We start from the raw sequence: 20,282 nt of genomic DNA, 5'->3' as shown, positions 1-20,282 counted from the left end.
ATGTGAATTTTGGCTCATTCAGTGTGCTATAATGTGAATTTCGGCTCATTCTGCGTGCTATAATGTGAATTTCGGCTCATTCGGTGTGCTATAATGTGAATTTCGGCTCATTCAGTGTGCTACAATGTGAATTTTGGCTCATTCAGTGTGCTATAATGTGAATTTCGGCTCATTCTGTGTGCTATAATGTGAATTTCGGATCATTCAGTGTGCTGTAATGTGAATTTTGGCTCATACAGTGTGCTATAATGTGAATTTCGGCTCATTCTGCGTGCTGTAATGTGAATTTTCGGCTCATACAGTGTGCTATAATGTGAATTTCAGGTCATTCTGTGTGCTATAATGTGAATTTTGGCTCATACAGTTTGCTATAATGTGAATTTCGGCTCATTCTGCGTGCTGTAATGTGAATTTCAGCTCATTCTGCGTGCTGTAATGTGAATTTCGGCTCATACAGTGTGCTATAATGTGAATTTCGGCTCATACAGTGTGCTATAATGTGAATTTCGGCTCATTCTGCGTGCTATAATGTGAATTTCGGCTCATTCTGCGTGCTATAATGTGAATTTTGGCTCATTCATTGTGCTATAATGTGAATTTCGGCTCATTCTGTGTGCTACAATGTGAATTTCGGCTCATTCAGTGTGCTACAATGTGAATTTTGGCTCATTCAGTGTGCTATAATGTGAATTTCGGCTCATTCGGTGTGCTATAATGTGAATTTCGGCTCATTCAGTGTGCTACAATGTGAATTTCAGCTCATACAGTGTGCTATAATGTGAATTTCGGCTCATTCAGTGTGCTACAATGTGAATTTCAGCTCATACAGTGTGCTATAATGTGAATTTCAGCTCATACAGTGTGCTATAATGTGAATTTCGGCTCATACAGTGTGCTATAATGTGAATTTCGGCTCATACAGTGTGCTATAATGTGAATTTCAGCTCATACAGTGTGCTATAATGTGAATTTCAGCTCATACAGTGTGCTATAATGTGAATTTCGGCTCATACTGTGTGCTATAATGTGAATTTCGGCTCATTCAGTGTGCTATAATGTGAATTTCGGCTCATTCTGTGTGCTATAGAAACATAGAATTTGTCGGCAGATAAGAACCACTTGGCCCATCTAGTCTGCCCCCTTTTTTTTTTTTTACATTATTTTTATCTCTAACCTTATTTGATCATTATTTCTTTGTAAGGAGATCCTTATGTCTATCCCATGCATGTTTAAATTGCCCTACTGTCTTAGCCTCTACCACTCCTGATGGAAGGAACGGCGATTCACCAGTCTGTATCACCAGTGCGCAGGGTTCTCTCTACTAACTGGCAACATTTTATTAGTAATGGCAACAATAGGAAATTTTAGAAGCGAACGGGAAGGGCATTACTAAGTGGGAGGGGCTATGATTAGGAGGAGGAGTCATCATTCTTAAACCGCCCCCCCCCCCCTAAAAGTTACGTCTAGATCCGCCACTGGTAAGCAGGAGATACAATAACTGAACACCACTCCACCTGTCAGGGGTTTTATATGAGCAAGGGATTTAGGTTCTAACGTAATTGCTAAAAATCCCAACAAGAAGATTATCAGTCCGTATGATTAACTTCAAAGAGAACATTTAAATACTTTGCAGCCAAGACTAATTATTCTGCCGCTGGTGGGACTACGTCCACCTACTGTATAACCAGTCTTTCTCTTACTTTCAGCGTAAACTTGTTATTCAGTTTTACATAATACATCTTGCTTTGCTGGGAAGGAGGAAAATGATTCTTGTGCGACTTGCTGAGCTCTTACAGAGGAAGCAAATTATTTCACTGATGATCCAGTCACTTCATAGAGAATGAGTAATTCATGCAGAAATGCTTTATTATGTAAATATCATGCAGAGTACTCATTGTACAACCCCGTCACTGAATGTGTATGCGGATGTGGTGCCATTTTGCCTTAAATGGATACATTAAATAGTAGTGTTTACAGATTTGTTTTATTCATTTCAAACATGTAAATATTACCGGTATAAATGCGTCATACAATATATTCTAGTATTTTGTTTTAATTCATTTATTTGCAACACAATAGTACTGTGTAAATCATGGGACACAATAGGAGGGAATTAAAATGTTTAAAAAGTCAGTTGGGTGTCTGTTTTTTCCTATCTAATAGACAGGGAAACACAGACACCTATCCAACTTTTCAAACATTTGAATTCCCCCCAATTAATCTTTTGAATCCCTTCAAACTTTACTAAAGAAAAATATTATTGTAATTATGGCCCTCATTCCAAGTTGTTCGCTCGCAAGCTGCTTTTAGCAGCATTGCACACGCTAAGCCGCCGCCTACTGGGAGTGAATCTTAGCTTAGCAGAATTGCGAACGAAAGATTCGCAATATTGCGAAAAGACTTCTCTGAGCAGTTTCTGAGTAGCTCGAGACTTACTCTTCCAGTGCGATCAGTTCAGTGCTTGTCGTTCCTGGTTTGACGTCACAAACACACCCAGCGTTCGCCCAGACACTCCCCCGTTTCTCCAGCCACTCCCGCGTTTTTCCCAGAAACGGCAGCGTTTTTTCACGCACTCCCATAAAACGGTCAGTTTCCGCCCAGAAACACCCACTTCCTGTCAATCACACTCCGATCGCTAGAACGAAGAAAAAAACCTCGTAATGCCGTGAGTAAAATACCAAACTTCTTAGCAAATTTACTTGGCGCAGCCGCAGTGCGAACATTGCGCATGCGCAATTAGCGGAAAATCGCTGCGATGCGAAGAAAATTACCGAGCGAACAACTCGGAATGAGGGCCTATGTATTTGTAGGCTTTTAGCTATATATAAAACCTAATAAAACAGTAAGGGTTGTGTCTGTACATAGCAATTTTTTTGTAAGAAATATACTTCTAGGGACTGTTTATGAACTATGGAGATGTAAAAAAGTCTGGATGAATTTGGATTAAGTTTTCACTATTGTATGTATGATCTCGATGTGACATCAGGGAGAGAAGTAATAAAGGAAAATCCAGATGTTTGACACTCTGGGCACTGAAAGTTGGTGTTCCGATCATGCTTCTGCGGAACTTGACTCCAGGGGTGTATTTAGGGGTCCGAGCGCCCCTGGCAAAGTAAAGGACTGGTGCTCCCCCCCCCCATATTTGAAATAGGGAAGGCACGTGTGCCAAAAAAAGGGGCATGGCCACTCAATAGTACCCCAATTCAAATGACACCACAGTAGTGTACCTTATTCACATTACACAGCACATTAATGTACATTATTCATGTTATGCTACACAGTAGTACCCCTTATACACATTATGCCATACAGTAGTGCCTATATATATATATATATATATATATATATATAAAAGGGGAGGTGTGCATGATCCTGGGAAAGTGGGTGTGGCCTCACAATTTTATATTATGATATCAAACTATAAATATATAATTACACCCCCTACACATGCACACACACAATTAGCAGCCTTACACACAATACCCACAGTAGTTCTCCTTACACATAATGTCCCCTGTATAGTGTCAGATGCACATAATGTCCCCCAGTATAGTGCGAGTTACACATAATGACCCCAGTATTGCAGTGCCAGATACACATAATGCCTCCGAGTATAGGGGGTCATTCCAAGTTGATCCCTCGCTAGCTAGTTTTACCAGCCGTGCAAACGCTATGCTGCCGCCCACTGGGAGTGTATTTTAGCTTAGCAGAAATACGAACGCATGTGCAGGCAAGATCTGCAAAAACAGTTTGTGCAGTTTCAAAGTAGCTCTGAACCTACTCAGCGCTTGCGATCACTTCAGCCTATTCATGTCCGGATTTGACATCATACACCCGCCCAGCGAACTCCCAGCCACGCCTGCGTTTTTTCAGGCACGCCTGCGTTTTTGCAAACACTCCCTGAAAACGGTCAGTTGACACCCAGAAACGCCCCCTTCCTGTCAATCTTCTTGCGGCCGCCAGTGCGACTGAAAACTTTGCTAGAACCTGTGCAAAACAACGAATGCCTTTGTACCCATACGTCATGCGTGCACATTGTGGTGCATACGCATGCGCAGAAATGCAGTTTTTTTAGCCTGATCGCTGCGTTGCGAACAACGGCAGCTAGCGATTAACTCAGAATGACCCCCATAGTGCCACATACACATATGCCCCCACAGTGCCAGATACACATATGCCCCCTCAGTGCCAGACACTCAAATTCCCCCACAGTGCCAGATATATGTATGCCTCCACAGTGCCAGATACACGTATGCCCCCACAGTGCCAGATACACGTACAGTATGCCCCACAGTGCCAGATACACGTATACCCCCACAGTGCCAGACACACATATGCCCCCACAATGCCAGACACACATATGCCCCCTTGTTGATTTTACTATTAAAGTCAGCACTTTTAGGTAGATTCACTTTTAGAGGCGGCAGCTATCCCCCCACCTCCGTGTAGTTCCTCAACAGCAGGGATGCCCATTAATGATCAAAGAATGCAGCAGCAGCCACTGTAATTGGCGCCGGGGTCCAGCACCACACCACAATACAGACAAGAAACTCTACATAAACTACACCCCCCAGCAGCCACTGCTGCATACTGTGACCATTACTGGGCATCCCTGCTGGTGAGGAACTACACGGGGGTGGGGAGATAGCTGCTGCCTCTAAAAGTGAATCTACCTACTGCCCACGGGTGGCACCTCTGGACGGCGCCCTTCCTCGGCTGGCGCCCCTGGTGAGTGCCATCCTGGCCAATAGGATGGCACTCGCCTGCTTGACTCCACCCTAGTTATGCAATGGAACCCAACTTAAAGTGACTGCTCTACAGAGGAAACTAATTGAGGCAGAGATTCTAACGTGATGTTGTGCAGGTGACACTGTATTTATACGACATATACCCCTTATCTCCAATTATTTTTATTTTTCAATCAAGCGCCTGCAGTTTCCTGTAAGCGTCTACTTCATTATGACGATCAACAAGTCGCAGGGGCAAACGCTCAGGGCTGCAGGCGTAGGTCTCAGGACCAGCTGCTTCTCCCATGGGCAGCTTTACGTGGCTTGCTCCCGTGTCAGTAGCCCCAAGCATCTTTTTGTGTTAATCGCTGAAGGGAAAATTGCAAATATTGTTTACAAATTTTGTGATCAATGTTAACTTACGATATAAAATATATATCACAATATTAGATGGCACTACTGTCTTTGTAAAATTAGTTCCACTGAGCAATACCAGACATCCACATGAGTGAAGCTGCGGCCAAACGCTAGTTAATTTATATATTACACACAGTATGGGATTTATGCTGGGTTATATGCAGGGCCGGATTAAGGGAAGGGCGAAGGGGGCGGTCGTCCCGTGCCCCCACACACATCTGTTGAAAGTAGATTATTACCCCTCCGGCCGCTGAGCTGTTAATTAATAGCGGCTGCTGAGGAGGCGTCTGTAGTGATGCAGCTCACAGGAACTATCTCGCTGGATTTCAGCTCACAAAGCCACAAGTCAGTTCCCGTAAAGCGGCAGCATCGCGCCACCCTTTAAAAAAAAAAAAAAAGACAGTTAAAGTATTGTTTTGCGTCATTGCAACTACAGTATATCTCTCATTTTCCCCCTCCTGAGCGATATACGTCACTGTACGATGTCATTAGTGATATCGCACAGTGTGTATGCCCGCCGTGTGGCGGCCCGGCATGGGAGAGGAAACACATCGCCCAGTGTGTAGTGTACCCACCTTAACACTCAGTATGGTTGCTGTAAATGATTGTTGCTGTCCCAGAACAAGCACTAGAAGTTAGTACTAGAAGTTAGTATTTGCTTCCTTAGCGTCACTATTTTAACAGCAGATGTCAGTGTTTGTGATTGGTTTAAGGCCCTCATACATCTAATCCCCATTTCCCTGACCTGACCGAAACCGGCTATCGGCAGCCACCGAAGATCACGATCCATCGGTGAATAGGGGAAATTCTTCATCTTGATTTGCTGCTGGATGGGGGAATTGAGATTTTTATAAGTGTTTAAAATTTCTGATTCCAAGAGCTTGCCATTGGGGGGAAAAGCAGCAATCCGTTGCTAATACATAGAGATGTGCGGCAGGCACTTTTCATGTTTTGTGTTTTGGTTTTGGATCGGGATCCTCGCTCGTGTTTTGGATCTAGATTGGTTTTGTCAAAACTATCATTTCGGGTTTTGGATCTGGATGATTTAAAAAACAACAACACAAAAACGGCTAAAATAACAGAATTTGGTGGTAATTTAGATCCTACGGTATTAGTAACCTCAATAACGTTAATTTCCACTCATTTCCAGTCTATTCTGAACACCTCACACCTCACAATATTGTTTTTAGGCCAAAAGGTTGAACAGAGGTCGCTGGATGACTTTGCTAAGCGACACAAGTGTGCGGCACAAACACCTGGCCCATCTAGGAGTGGCACGCAGTGGCTGAATGTCTAATGTGGGCCGCAATTTTTTCGGGCCACCGACAGCATCTCCCTTTGATTTTTGAAAAAAATTCTGCACCACCAAATTAATTGTATGTGCAAAACATAGGATGTACTGGAATTTGCCCAGATGTAATGCACGCACAATACTGGTGGACTTATACGGCAGTACCCCTGGACTTATACGGCAGTACCTCTGGACTTATACGGCAGTACCTCTGGACTTATACGGCAGTACCCCTGGACTTATACGGCAGTACCTCTGGACTTATACGGCAGTACCTCTGGACTTATATGGCAGTACCTCTGGACTTATATGGCAGCACCACTGGACTGGACTTATATGGCAGTACCACTGGACTTATACGGCAGTACTACTGGACTTATACGGTAGTACTACTGAACTTATACGGCAGTACCCCTGGACTTATACGGCAGCACCACTGGACTGAACTTATACGACAGTACCCCTGGACTTATACAGCAGCACCACTGGACTGATGCAGCACAACACAGAACCACTGGACTGGACTTATACCGCAGCATTGGACTTATGGCAGCACAGGACACCACCACTGTGACTGGACTGATGCAGCACAAGACCCCACCTCTGGACTGATGCAGTACAAGACAGCGCTGGAATGACACAAAAGAGCAGGTCGCCACTCGCCACCCTACGCGCTACGCCACTTTCCCACACTGACACTGAGGAGACACGTCCTCTCGCTACACTCTCCAGGACTAGAGTGAAAATGGCGGTTATGCGCGGCTCCTTATATGGAATCCAAAACCCACGAGAATCTGACAGCAGATTGCGTTTTGCCTCATTCTGGTTCCTGAGTCTGGCGGGAAAACCCGAGCCTGGCTCGGATACGGTCTTGGGACGTGAAGTTTGGGGGATTTTGGTTTTCAGGGAACCGAACCCGCTCATCCCTACTAATATATAGGGGGCATTAGTCTATCCCTGTATATGGTGAGGCTAGCACGAGGGCTACAGTTTAACTGTCACTTCCCCTACTTTGCTATTCCAATCGTGGTGTCAGAGCTGTTACAGGTATGTAAGCTGACTGCTAGTGGGCTAGTGGAGCTACAGTACCTGGGTGTGTGAATCATATCTGAGGGCTCTTGTCGGTCTCAAGCTAGACTTAAAACCTCTGATCTGGCTCCAAGGGGCAGTTCTCTTTGCTGGGAGGTGATTGCCTGTTATACCCCTTTTCCATCTGTAGCACGGGTCGCAGCCGGGAGCCTGAAATGGCTGCGACCCGTGCTACAGCCCCCTTTCCCACAGCGCTCACCAACCCGGCATATTGCCGGGTTGGTGACGCTGCTGCGGACGCGGCAGGGGCGGCGCTGGGAGATCACATGATCTCCCAGCGCCGCCCTTTCATTCACTGTGAACGGGAGCCGTGTCGCATCGACACGGCTCCCGTTCACAGTCACACTACACAGCTTACAGGGATGAACACGTGTTCAACCCGGCAAGCTACCCGGGTAGGATTCCCGGATCACTTGATCCGGGAATTTGCAGGGGGACCCTTTTCCACTAGGAAAAAACACGGGTAAATGCGGCCCCCGCGCATTTACCCGTGTTTTTAAAGCTAGTGGAAAAGGGGTATTACATGGCTTCACTGCTACGTGCTGCTCTGTTACACAGCTGCTCTGACTATATACTGCCTCCGTCCAGTCTCACCGCCCATCGTCTGTCATAGCCTTTGATCCTGCTGTCCCTCCTCCTCCGGAACAGCACCGCAAGCCACCAGGACTAGAGAGCCGTCTAGACACAGTTCCTCCGCCTCATGTACCCAGGGATAAAGAGTCGTTCAACTGCCTGCTTCCTCTTTATAGCTAGTGGCTCATGCTGACTCCTCTTTTTATAGTTAGTGACTCATGCTGACTCCTCCCCTTTTTAGGCCCATGCTCACTCCTCCTCTTTTTATAGCTAGTGGCTCATGCTGACTCCACTCCTTTTTCACTAGTGGCTCATGCTGACTCCTCCCCCTTTCCCCACTAGTGCCTCGTGCTGACTCCTCCCCTTTTTAAGGTAGTGGCTCATGCTGACTCCTCCCCTTTTTAGCTAATGGCACATATAATTAACAAGTTATAAAATATCAGTATACCCTCAGTTCAGCACAACAAATTGCAATACAGGGTCTTTTTAAAGCCACTTTGGGATTCCTATACTAAAGAGGACTTTTTAATAAAGGTACCAACGACATCCCGAAGGTAAATATCAGGGTGACTGTTAGGGTTATAGCCCGGGGGTAGGGGGTAAGGTTAGGCATTAGAGGAGCAGGGGGTTTATCCCTAGCTGCTACCACGGGTCTTAGCCCTAGCCGCCACGCTCAGTGTCTTAGCCCTAGCCCCCCCCCCCCCCCCCCCCCCCCCAATCTTAGCCCGAGCCGCCACCCCAGGCAGATTATGGTAAGGGACGGGGGAGGGGTAAAATTATTTCCCCCCGTCCCCTGTTGGCATTCTCAACATTGTCGGGATGCCAATATTGGTCATGTGACCACCGGCATCCCGACCGCTGGTATATTATATCACACCCGGGAGAGATGAATGAGGAGATTCATCTTTTCAAGACATTATCAGAAATTGCCACCAAATCAGGTCTGCCATTATAGCTGGAATAAGAGTGTTGTAGTGACTAGAAGTATCTGAGTTTCTTGATGGATCTCAACAGCTATGTATTATAGCTCCCTCGCTACTGCTACACCCAGGTGCTAAATCAATGCTACCATTTGTTGCATTGTCTAATCTGCATCTACTTTCTGAATGAATAACAATAAAACAGCTATGAAATGACACTTGCCATCACTCACTGGGGTATATTCAATTGCAGTCGAAAACTGCTGTCTGTCGAAAAAACGTCAGTTTTTCGACTTTTTGAGGTCGAATCCTGATTCGACCTATTCAGAGCTTTTCCACAAGTCGAGGCATTCGACTTGTCGAAGAGCACTTGGATCGGCGGAATAGCTGCCGATCAACGTGTTGATGTCGAAAACGGGGCCAAATCCAACAGGTTTTGGCCCCCTTTTCGACTATCTCAATCCGACATCAAAATGATGTCGGAATGAGATGGGCCCAGAGGAGGCGAGGGGGGGGGGGGGGGGGGGGAGAGCCGCAGGGAGACAGTCGGCGGGCATACAGGGAGATCTGCGCTACGATCAGCGCTGCAGCTGGATGTCACTCACCCGCCCGACCTCACGGCAGCTTCCACCCGGCTCCAGCACGCTGCTGTAGCCGGGTAAAAGCTGCCGTGAGGTCGGGCAGGTGAGTGACATCCAGCTGCAGCGCTGATCGTAGCGCTGATCTCCCTGTATGCCCGCCGGCTGTCCCCCTGCGGCTCACCCCCCTTCTCCTCCTCTGGGTCCCATCTAAAATTCGACTTGCAAAAGTCGAATTTTAGATGGGATTGAATAGGGATTGTCGGATCCATTCCGACAAATACTGTACATGTCGGAATGGATCGGACTTTAATTGAATATACCCCACTGTCTCCTATAATGAATGCACTTGTTAAGAGTGCTAGATATTTATATAATCTCCTATCTCCAAGATTTTTCACGTGCTGCTCCCTTTCTCTGGAATTCTTTACCTCTCCCCCTCAGACTCTCCACCTCTCTACAGAACTTCAAACGGGCTCTTAAGACCCACTTCTTTACCAAACCCAGCCAAATCTCATCCTAACCCCCTGTCCCATGCTCGGTCCGTCTACTCCATCTGTATCACCCCTGTCTGTCTGCCTCTCCCCTTTAGAATGTAAGCTCTCACAAGCAGGGCCCTCTTCCCTCATGTGATTACACTTTTCTTACTTTAATAATCCTCAACTGCCCAAATCCCGCAGTTTTTTGGCCACCTCGAAACTTATCTCAATGTCGTTTACTGGTGTAGTTATGCTTAGTTACCCTGTACTTGTCCTATATTGTCTTCAACTGTAAGTCACTGTTTTCCTGTTTTGATTCTGTGCATATGTACTCTGTAATTGGGCGCTGTGGAACCCTTGTGGTGCCATATAAATAAAGGATAATAATAATAATAAATATAAGTAACATGAATATATATTATATTATGCTGGCTTGTTTCAGTTCATCTGCATTTGGATATTATTGTGTGTTGTTTATACTTTTATACGTTACAATTGTTATTATTTTTAACCTAGAGCAGTGGCTCCCAAACTCAGTCCAGGTTTTATGGTCATCCATGATTGAACACAGATGATTAAATTCATGCTCAAGCATGGAAATCTATGATCACAGAACCAGCCCTAACCAATTTGATGCCCTAGGCAAGGTTTTGACTGGTGCCCCCTAGCACCGCCACTAGTTCCGCCTCTGACCAAGGCAGCACCCCTCTCCCAGCACAGCACCCATCACCCAGCAGCACAGATCACAGCAGCGGCCAGCTACACCCATCACCCATAGCAATCCTCATTTTGTGCCCCAGCTACAGCATTAGGGTCCCGTCCCCCCTCCAATATTTTAAATATGGAAAGTGCACGCCGAAGGAGTGTTCTTGCTGGGAAGGGGCGTGGCCACACAATAGTACCCCCCAATTCAAATTACGTCACACAGGAGTGCAACCTTATTCACATTACATCACACGATAGTGGACCTTATTCACGTTATGTCACACAGTAGTGTCCCTTATTCATGTTACACCACTCTGTAGTACCCCTTTACTTTGTACATGTTACGCCACACCATATTGCTCCTTATTCACATTACGCCACCCCGTATTGCTCCTTATCACTTTAAGCCATCCCATATTTCTCCTTACTCACATTATGCCACCCCGTATTGCTCCTTATTCACATTATGCTATCCCATATCGCTCCTTATTCACATTATGTCATCCCATATAGCTCCAAATTCACATTATGCCACCCCATATCACTCCTTATTCACATTATGCCACCCCATATCACTCCTTTTTCACATTATGCCACCCCATATAGCTCCCAATTTACATTATGCCACCCCATATTGCTCCTTATTCACATTACGCCACCCCGTCTCGCTCCTTATTCACGTTATGCCACTCCGTAGTGCTCCTTATTCACATTATGCCATCCCCTATATCGCTCCTTATTCACATTACGACACCCCTTACCGCTCCTTATTCACATTACACCACTCTGCAGTGATCCTTATTCACATTATGCCACCCTGTATGGCTCCTTATTCATATTATGCCACCCCTTACTGCTCCTTATTCACATTATGTCACCCTGTTTTGCTCCTTATTCACATTATGTCACTCTGCAGTGCTCCGTATTCACATTATGTCACTCTGCATTATGTCACTCTGCAGCGCTCCTTATTCACATTATGTCACTCCGCAATGCTCCTTATTCACATTATGTCACTCCACAGTGCTCCTTATTCACATTATGTCACTCTGCAGTTTCCCTTATTCACATTACACCACTCTGCAATGCTCCTTTTTCACATTACGCCACTCCGCAGTTTCCTTTATTCACATTACACCACTCTGCAATGCTCCTTATTCATATTACACCACTCTGCAGTTTCCCTTATTCACATTACACCACCCCATATAACTCCATTTTCACATTACACCACCCTGTATTGCTGCTCGTTCACATAATGCCACACAATAGTGCCCTTAATACCTGCTACGCCTCACAGTAGTGCACCTTATACACAATACACCACACAGCAATGCTCCTTATACACATAATGCAACACAGTAGTAGCGCCCCTTAATGCCACACTGTAATGCCCCTTACACATATGCCACACATTAGTAATGCCCTCATACACATAATGCAACACATTAATGCCCCTTACATATATGCCACACATTTTACACCCCAACCTTGCACCCCCTTCACCCACCTGGCCAGTAAAACTGCAGTCTCAGTGCGTCTGCTGCAGAGAGTCAGTCAGTGCAGGCTCAGCCTGCTGGAGTCCTCACGGACCCACGGAAGAAGGATCTGCTGTGGCTGGGCCTATTTTGCTACTGGCCACCCTTGCCTCCACTGTCTCTGCTCCCCACTCTGGTGCTCCTGCTGCTGGCTCAGCTGTATGAGCTGCCTCCCGATCGGAGCTAAGCAGAGAGCTCTGATCACAGTAGGTTGCAAGAGCAGAGCTGCTGGTGCGTCATCTGCCCCGCAAACCGCTGCTGTCAAGCTTCCAATTAATGCCCCTAGTTTGCCTATACCTATGTCCAGCTCTGCATGCTCAAGCATGGATATCCTTAAAATCTGGATTGTTAGGCTACCTTGAGGACACAGGGGGTAATTTAGAGTTCCTCCGCCTCATGTACCCAGGGATAAAGAGTCGTTCAACTGCCTCCTTCCTTTTTATAGCTGGTGGCTCATGCTGACTCCTCCTCTAAATTTAGTACATCTACGATCATTTATTATGACATGTGGGGGGACGCCCAGTACAGGGCTAGTCCGCCCCGCATGTCAGGCCCTATCCCCCACCCCCCACACAGGTACAAAAGCATCGCACGGCGACAATGCTTTTGTACCTGCCAGCGCAACTCCCGTGCACTGGCAGGGAACTACGCTCCGTGTTCCGGGTCGCATCGGCTACATGTGATGTCATGCAGCAGCCGCGGGCCCGCCCCCCCAATGGTCCTGACACGCCTCAGTTGTCCGGACCTCTCCCCGCCGACGGCGTTCTAACGCCGTTGGCACGTCCCCTCCCACCCCGCAACTGCCTCTGTCTGTCAATCAGGCAGAGGTGATCGCAGCCAGTGAGATGCTGATAGCATCTCACTGGGCTCCTGAGGTGCGCACGCGCAGTGCGGCCGCTGCGCGTGCGCACTCCACACACTAATTCAGACTGCGATCGCTGCCGCTGCCGTTGCAGCGATCCAGTCTGAATTACCCCCAGAGTTTGGGAACCACTGACCTAGAGATTTGTTCACTAATTTCAGACCGCGCATCCAATCTTTTTTTTTTGTCAATTGGTTTTGAAGTAATAGCACAAACTTTCTATTCAAGGAAGCAGCGTCTCATTAGTGCATATAGCGCCATGTCAGACATTTTTACGCTCCTATTTTGCTACTACTGATTGGCTGCGGAGATCCAGTGCAAATCTTTCATCCTGCCGCATTGCTATTAAAGATCCATTGTCTTACAGGCTACGTCTTGTTCATACTGGACTGTGGGCCCAATTCAGACCTGATCGCTGCTGTGCGTTTTCGCACAGCGGCGATCGGCTATTAGCTGCGCATGCGTATGCACCGCAATGTCGCACGCATGTTGGCAAACAAAACAGGCATCGCCGGTCAGCGACAGGATGGTCCAAAAATTCTAATCGCACAGCCATTCGCATGCTGATTGACAGGAAGAGGACGTTTGGGGGGGGGGGGGGGGGGGTAACTGACTGTTTTCTGGGAGTGTCAGGAAATACGCAGGTGTTTCCAAGCGTTTTCAGGGAGGGTGTGTGGCGTCAGCTCCGCCCGCAATCAGCCCGTTCTGATCACACTGTAGGAGTAAGTCCTGGGCTGCGCACACAGGTAAAAACCATTCACTGGTGAGTGAGGTGAGGACGGATTTGCAGCTGTCCGCAGAGTGAGGTTTTTTTTGGCTACTCGGCGAACACACACTTGCACGGCGAATATACACTCCCCTTGGGCGGTGACTATCTGATCGCAGGACTACAATTTTACCAGCAAAGTGATCAGGTCTGAATCACCCCCTGTATTCAGTAAAGGAAAAATATCTGGTTTACTTCGGGTATGGGTTGTTGGGTCGACCCAATTTAGGTCGGCAGTCATTAGGTCGACCACTGAAGGTCAACATGTCCTAGGTCGACAGGTAAAAAGGTCGACATGAGTTTTTGGACTGTTTTTAGTGTTGTTTTCTCCGTAATGTGACGGGGAATCCCAATTAGTGCACCGTGTCCCCTCACATGGCTCGCTTCGCTCTCCATGCTTCGGGCAAGATGCCTCACCCCGTTACCGCTTCACTCAGCACAGGTTACCGTTCCAATCATAGTCCACGTGGATCGTTATGTATGGGGAAAAAAACGTGAAAAACTCATGTCGACCTTTTGACCCGTCGACCTAGTACATGCCGACCTAACACTCATGTTGACCTGTTGCATGTCGACCTAATGCTTATGTCGACCTTCAGTTGTCGACCTAAGTTGGGTCGACCTAACGACCATATCCCTTTACTTCCGTTTCCTCTTTGCAGAGGAGTCTGCCTCATCTAAGCAGGCATTCTAGTGACCCCTCCTGTGGCTGCTGAGCTTGAGGTGCAGCACGCAGGATGCAGGACATAAGAATAAAGTGCAGAGAATATCGTCGGCCTCTATTATTTTTGCACTCCAGCGAGCAGGTCTGAATTATTCAGAGGCCAGATCTGGTTACTGTGAGATCATAAACATGGCACGCGTCCATTCAGCTCTCTGTTTTTGCAAATGAAAACAACTGTAGTTTGTAGACGCTGCATTCTGTGTCGTGTCTGACAAAAATGCTGACACTGTAGCTTGTTCCGATCGCAGGTTCAGCTGCCCGTAAATGCAACAGCTTTCATGCTATGGACTGAACACAATGGGGGTAATTCTGAGTTGATCGCAGCAGAATTTTTGTTAGCAGTTGGGCAAAACCATGTGCACTGCAGGGAAGGCAGATATAACATATGCAGAGAGAGTTAGATTTGGATGGGGTGTATTCAAACTGAAATCTAAATTGCAGTGTAAAAATAAAGCAGCCAGTATTTACCCTGCACAGAAACGAAATAACCCCTCCAAATCTAACTCTCTCTGCACATGTTATATCTGCCTCCCATGCAGTGCACATGGTTTTGCCCAATTGCTAAAAAACTTGCTGCTGCGATCAACTCAGAATTACCCCCAATGTGTAACTACAGTGCACAAATTGTTATGGCAAAAATCTTTTTTTTTTTTAAATTGATCAGATTAACACGCAGTGATTGTATCATATGCAATGCGACATTGTTGGACTTCTATTGCATAATTAGAAGACAGACTCTTGGAAGAATTTACGTCCAACCTCTACAAACTAAACACTTCACACCCATCCTTGCCGATCAGTCCAATAGGACACCCAAGTCTGATCATAATTATTCTTTTATTAAAAACAGACAGGTTTTATGATTGGATTTATATGGGCATAAACCCTTCAGTGCTAAGGATGAGTGTGCCGCAAAAACCACGCCCCCTGTTCCAGAGACCACGCCCCTTTTTTTGGATGGGAGCGGCTTCGCTGGGCATAAAGGTCCCTCTTTCCATTTAATAAATGTTGGGAGGTATGGGAGTGGAGGGCAGCAGGTTTTGGTTTCAGGGGGCCGCATGTGGCCCCATTGCCCATCCCTGATTTAGAGTTAGGAACACTTATTAATAAAGGGAAGGGTAATGTTAAATATTGAAGAGCGGTTGGGAGAAGAGGTGCCTTACAAGTGACATTGGGGGTAATTCAGACCTGATCGCTAGGGTGCGTTTTCTGCATCCCTGTGATCAGGTAGTTACCGCCTACAGGGGGAGGGTTTTGGATGTGAGCAGGTGTGCGATCACATTTGTAGCAGAACTGCACAGACATAAGTTTGGGCAGTTTCTGCTCAGCCCAGGACTTACTCTGCCGTTGCGATGACACAAACCCTCCCTCCATACGCTTGGTCCCTCCTGCGTTTTTCCAGACACTCCTTAAAAACAGTCAGATGCCACCCACAAACGCCCTCTTCCTGTCAATCCCCTTAAGATCGCCGTTGCGTTCGGATTTTTCGCGTCATCCCGTCGCTGACCGTCGCTCCCAGTTGCTGCGGTCCATCGCGCCTGCGCATTGCATTGCATACGCATGCGCAGTTCAGACCTGATCGCAGCTACACAGATGCCTATATCTCAGGCAAATATATGAATATTATAGATGCAATACAGGAGCAATTACAGCCTGCTTGTATACATTTCTGCATAAGTATTATTATTATTATTATTATTATTATCTTTTATTTGTACAATGTGTACTGTCGCTCCTTCCCTACATATGTTCCAAGCTGCTGTCTGACGCATGACGGGCAGCACAAACATGTTTTTAATCCGCTCCTTTCTTCCTGTGAACTGTGCAGCTATTTCTCCACGAGTTGTATTGTTGCAAGACCTCTGGAAAAGAGAACTGCAGGATCAGCAGACATTGCACTATCCAGCTGGTGAACATCTGCTCCGGGGCTACCCCCTACCCACCGCTCACCGCTCTCCCCATCTCCTCTGTGTCAGTAACACTCTGGTAATTACAGAGAGACAGGATATTCTTACACACACTGAGTGAAAACAGGAGGGCGCAGAACACAGGACCCACCATCCTGCGACTTTCCTTCCTCTTATGTCTATATCTCTACAGAGCGTTTCCTGCTGCTGTCACTGAACTTTTCCACTGAGAATAGCACATCGCTCAAGTTGTCTCAGCCCTAGATCACAATGCAGTCAGTAAATACCATTAAACCTCATATAGTCTGAGGATTGTCCGTAAACTTAAACCATAACATCTTAACACTTAACTATAATAAATAAAGACACGGAGACTTGAATTTGGCAGAAAATGTTAGCTATTTATTTAAATGAACCATTAACTGATGAATAATTAAACTAAAGTATGGTGGCCAGAAAGAACGGCTAAAACAACCCTATCCCATGAACAAAAAACCTATCTTGTAAAAAACTGACGTAGACCTTCCAACAAACAATAGGTATCCGCTCAACCTCCATCTTGACTACCCAACCGTGAAGGTGATGAGGCTGCCCCCGTGAAGGCGGTCCAGCAGATGTAATACCAGTCAACGAAGGAGAGCGCACCTAAAAAACCAACCATCAAACGACCTCCAATCAACTCCTTTAATACAACAAAAGTTAACTTGCCGTTCTTTCCCGCCACAACAAAAACCGTGACAACCCAGACCACGGAAATAGCCAACGCACACAACACAATAAAACACACACAACCAGTAGGGAGGGAGGGTGGGACGATTACAGCAGAAGAGGCTGACCCAGCCCCTTTACCAGGCTTAAAAACCCTTTCCACCTACCCCCAACGTTCACTCCTATTGGCTAACAATAAACTCCTATAATGCCTTACCGTCCTGCCCCCTAGACTAGCTGAGGTTTAACCCACTCTTCTCCTATTCTGTCAATTCGTTCTCCGTAAACAGCTTTTTTATTGGTCATGAAGGCTGCATGTGGCTTCCTAAGAGATGGAACCTATTTTATTCCCTCTTTTCTACTTTTTTCACATTATTGTTTTTATGACATATTTATTAAAGTTCCTTTATTAAAGTTCCTTTTTTCTGGCTGAAGAAATAGAGTATTTGTAATAGTTATGTCACGACTGCTGCTTATTTGTCATAATCCGGAGGATTTTAAAGGGCAACTAAAACAAACTAATTTATAGACATTGATAAATATATCGTTGTGGGAATAGATATTATCCTACACACAGCTGTCTCCTTCTAGCAGCTTTTTAGATATAAAAATTTGTATTGTAAGTTAAATTATTTTTTTATATACAGCAGCCTACTAGATTGTCAAATATACAGAGAGTTCAGAAAGTCCCTCCGCAGTGAGCGCTACCTGTGGCTGCAGATCTCCTCCCTAGCCGTGGTAGGTAAGAGAGGGACAACACTTTCATCACGTAATGTAGGTAAGTAGTACATAACAAATTCTCTTTTACTCTTACGTCCTAGAGGATGCTGCGGACTCCGTAAGGACCATGGGGATAGACGGGCTCCGCAGGAGACATGGGCACTAAGAAAGAACTTTAGGTATGGGTGTGCTGTGCACTGGCTCCTCCCTCTATGCCCCTCCTCCAGACCTCAGTTTATTACTGTGCCCAGAGGAGACTGGGTGCATTACAGGGAGCTCTCCTGAGTTTTCCTGAAAATAAAGTATTTTGTTAGGTTTTTTATTTTCAGGGAGCACTGCTGGCAACAGACTCCCTGCAGCGAGGGACTGAGGGTAGAGAAACAGACCTACTTTAATGTCAGGCTCTGTTTCTTAGGCTACTGGACACCATTAGCTCCAGAGGGAGCGGAACGCAGGTCTCACCCCGCCGTTCGTCCCAGAGCCGCGCCGCTGTCCTCCTCGCAGAGCCGGAAGATAGAAGCCGGGTGAGTATGAGAAGAAAGAAGACTTCAAAGGCAGCAGAAGACTTCAGATCTTCACTGAGGTAATGCACAGCGGTAGCGCTGTGCGCCATTGCTCCCACACAGCACACACACGGCAGTCACTGTAAGGGTGCAGGGCGCAGGGGGGGCGCCCTGGGCAGCAATAAGGACCTCCAAATCTGGCAATAAGTATATATACAGGCTGGGCACTGTATATAAAAGAGATCCCCCGCCAGTTTTTTTTATATTTCAGCGGGACTGAAGCCCACTGCGGAGGGGGCGGAGCTTGTTCCTCAGCACTCAGCAGCGCCATTTTCTCCACAGCACACCGCTGAGAGGAAGCACCCCGGACTCTCCCTGCTTACCACGGTGAAAGAGGGTTTTAAAGAAGGGGGGGGGGGGGCACATAATTTGGCGCAAATAGATGAATACAGCGCTATCTGGGTAAACATACTGTGTTTTTTCCTGGGTCATTGGCGCTGGGTGTGTGCTGGCATACTCTCTCTTTGTCTCTCCAAAGGGCCTTGTGGGGGAACTGTCTTCAGATAAGAGGATTCCCTGAGTGTGTGGTGTGTCGGTACGCGTGTGTCGGCATGTCTGAGGTAGAAGGCTTTCCTTGTGAGGAGGTGGAGCAAATAAATATGGTGTCTCCGTCTGCAACACCGACACCTGACTGGGTGGATATGTGGAATGTTTTAAGTGCTAATGTAAATTTATTGCACAAAAGGTTGGACAAAGCTGAGTCCAGTAATTATGCAGAAAGTCAGGCCCTGCCTGCCCCTATGTCGCAGGGACCCTCGGGGTCTCAAAAGCGCCCACTATCCCAAATAGTAGACACTAATACCGACACGGATTCTGACTCTAGTGTCGACTACGATGATGCAAAATTACAGCCAAAATTGGCTAAAAGCATTCAATATATGATTATTGCAATAAAGGATGTTTTGCACATCACAGAGGAACCCCCGGTTCCTGACACGAGGGTACACATGTATAAGGAAAAGAAACCTGAGGTAACCTTTACTCCTTCTCATGAGCTGAACGAGTTATTTGAAAAGGCTTGGGAATATCCAGACAAGAAACTGCATATTCCCAAAAGGATTATTATGGCGTATCCTTTCCCGATCAAGGACAGGATACTATGGGAATCCTCCCCAAGGGTAGACAAAGCGTTGACACACTTATCCAAAAAGGTAGCACTGCCATCCCAAGATACGGCTACCCTCAGGTATCCTGCTGATTGCAAGTAGGAGGCTACATTAAAGTCCATTTACACGCACTCTGGTACCTTACTCAGACCGGCGATAGCGTCGGCTTGGGTTTGTAGCGCTGTAGCAACATGGACGGATACCTTATCGGCAGAATTGGATACCCTGGATAGGGATACCATTTTGTTAGCCCTGGGTAATATTAAAGATGCTGTCTTATATATGAGGGATGCTCAAAGAGACATTGGCCTACTGGGTTCTAAAGTCAACGCTATGTCCATTTCTGCTAGACGAGTCATATGGACCCGGCAATGGACAGGTGATGCCGACTCAAAGAGGCAAATGGAGGTTTTACCTTACATGGGTGAGGAATTGTTTGGGGATGGTCTCACTGACCTGGTCTCCACAGCTACGGCAGGTAAATCAAATTTTTTGCCCTATATTCCCTCACAGCCTAAGAAAGTGCCACATTATCAAATGCAGTCCTTTCGGTCAAATAAAAACAAGAGAGCATGAGGTGCGTCCTTTCTTGCCAGAGGTAAGGGCAGA

General features: G+C 46.5%; 1 protein-coding gene across 2 annotated transcripts in view; it reads right to left on the bottom strand.

Moving 5' to 3' along the window:
- The window catches only part of ASAP1 (ArfGAP with SH3 domain, ankyrin repeat and PH domain 1), a 413,329-nt gene that overhangs the window by 369,627 nt on the left and 23,420 nt on the right, over positions 1-20,282 (bottom strand). The window contains exon 1 of one of the 2 annotated variants that reach the window (XM_063921278.1): positions 8,119-8,234. The exons of the other annotated variant lie outside the window; for it this stretch is intronic. The gene's annotated coding sequence lies outside the window, so the exon portion shown is untranslated. Of the gene's footprint in view, positions 1-8,118; positions 8,235-20,282 lie in introns of those variants that run through there. 2 annotated transcript variants of the gene reach the window in all.

The sequence above is a fragment of the Pseudophryne corroboree genome, chromosome 5, assembly GCF_028390025.1.
Source record: "Pseudophryne corroboree isolate aPseCor3 chromosome 5, aPseCor3.hap2, whole genome shotgun sequence".
Taxonomy (NCBI): domain Eukaryota; kingdom Metazoa; phylum Chordata; class Amphibia; order Anura; family Myobatrachidae; genus Pseudophryne; species Pseudophryne corroboree.
The sequence above is the reverse complement of the archived record's forward strand: the minus strand, read 5'-3'. Positions and strand labels throughout refer to the sequence as shown.